Consider the following 2,360-nt stretch of genomic DNA (forward strand, 5'->3'; position numbering starts at 1 on the left):
GGTTGTCACCCCTTTCCTCAACCAACTGCCTGGTGGTTAGACTGCACACGTTTCTTTGGTTGGCAGCCCTGTCACCAGGGCACCCCTCTGAACACTCCTTTGTGACTCATCTCTCCGTGCCCACACCCTACTCCTTTTAGTCACACTTTCTTCATGGCAAGCTGGTACATTCCTAGGCATTTAACTTTTATATCCTTTGAGAAGGCCCCCAAATCCATGTATTGAGCAATTAAACATCTTTTGAGTCCTGCCTCTGTATTGGTCCAAGCAGAGGCTAGAGCAATGGGACAGGACGGAGGACAAAAACTGCCCTGTCGGGGATCTGGCTACTGTGATAGGAGGTGTGTGGAGAGCGGGGAGAAGTAGCAGTTGAGCTCTTAACACCAGTTTATCTCCCAGATGCCTGCTCCCGCTGTCCGGCGGCTCCCTGGAATACCAACGAGTGTTTTACTCACTGCCATCCAAACGGTGCCAACTCAGTGAACCTAAAGGACAGGAGAGAACTGCCCCCATGAGTTTCCAGGCTGTATGTGGTAGTTATACAATCTGTCAATTTAGGAAGGGGTGGAGCCTGGCCTGTCAATCAGGATATAGCCACTGGGTAGGCATGGCCTTCTGAGGTGTGTTAGTCTGGGTAGACTAGAGAAACAAATTCATAAACACGTATAAGAAAGAGTTTTATATGCAAGAGGAACTGAACATTGAGAAAGCATCCCAACCCAGTCCAGATCTAGTCCTTAAGTCTGATATTAGCCTATATGTCTGATACCAATCTATAAAGCCCTCTTCAGACTCATGATACACATGCAATGATGCCAAATGCAGGATGATCACAGGCCAGTGGGTAGAAAATCAGTGGCCTTATAAGCATCTCAGCACTGGCAGAAGTCTGTAGTGGCTTTTCCGGCTTCAGAGGTCTGGTTGCATCAGGGTAGGTCATGTGGCTTCTCCAACTGAGGGCACTAACGTTGTTCCATGTGTCTTGTCAGCTGCAATGTCTCCCAGGGAGTGGCAGAGAAAGAAGTGTCTCCCGCCTCCAAAGAGGAAGTACCAGATTTCCCAGACTTCTCAGGAGAAGGTCATGCCCACACAGTGGCCTCATTGGCTGTGATCTGATTGACAAGCTAGACTCCACGCCTACACTCTTAATCCTCAAATAGACAAATGATTATATATCTACCACAAGGGGATTTGGGGAACTCTTGTATTCCTCCCTGGAGATTCGAGTCTCTCTGCTTCATCTTCCTGCTGACAAGCCAGATGTGCTGCTGTATGCTGATGGAGCCAGAGCCCTGGAGCTGGAGTAGCCACGTGGAGACCCACACCAGCTTCGAGATGCTTCCACCATCACTGGATCCACAAGACTTTTACCCACTGACCTGTGATCTTTCTTCTTGCATTCGGCATCATTGCATGTGCTGTGTGTGTCTGAAGAAGACTTTATAGTCTGATAACGGATATAAGGGATAATATCAGATTTACAGGGCTGGGATATTTTCTTAATGTACAATTGCTCTTTGATATAAAGTTCTCTCTTACACACATATGAGTGTCTCTGGATTTGTTTCTCTAGTCCACCCAGACTAACACACTGTAACTGTTTAAGGGAGTAGCACCCCTGTCTTTCTCCCGTGGCTCTGACAATGGTTTCAAACTGCTGACTTTGTGAGTCACACACAGTCCAACGTTAAACCACTCTGCTATGAGGGTGCCTAGTGAACATTTTAGTACTACTGTTTACCCTACCCCCAAACTATTTTTCTCACTTCTGAAGTTCTGTAAAAACGACAATGCCTCCCTCACTAATAAAAGTTATAGCTTCATTTAGATAGCATATTATGTGTGTATGTGTGTGTATGGATACATACATACATATCAAACACTCTTCTGAGATTTTTACATATGAACCCATTTAATCCTCAAAATTACCTGTGATCCAAATTTGACCCTCTATTAGACATTACTATGACTCTCATTTTATAGGTGAGGAACAAGCACAGAGAGGTGGAGTAAAAGGCAAAGCCAGGTCTGAACCCAGGTGGTCTGGCGCCGACCGCCTGAATGCATTGTCTCCGCACCAAGTCATATTTGTTGAGCTAGAAACCCACTGGGATTCAGAGATGACAATTCAGACCAATGCCCTCATAAAGCTTATTTTTGGCATTTTCCAAATCCATCTTTTTTTCCCAGTACCGTCTTAGTTTTGGCTTTTTATCGTCTCTAGTTAGCAGGAACTTTAGCAAAAATTTCCTAACTGCTCTTCCTTTTCTCTGCACTTCCAGAACACTCTTCCCAAAGGCAGCCTCAGTGTCCACTGAGAACCACCCAGGGATAATTGAGTGGTTTTCAACCTGTCATTA

The sequence above is a fragment of the Tenrec ecaudatus genome, chromosome 13, assembly GCF_050624435.1.
Source record: "Tenrec ecaudatus isolate mTenEca1 chromosome 13, mTenEca1.hap1, whole genome shotgun sequence".
In the NCBI taxonomy this organism is placed as follows: domain Eukaryota; kingdom Metazoa; phylum Chordata; class Mammalia; order Afrosoricida; family Tenrecidae; genus Tenrec; species Tenrec ecaudatus.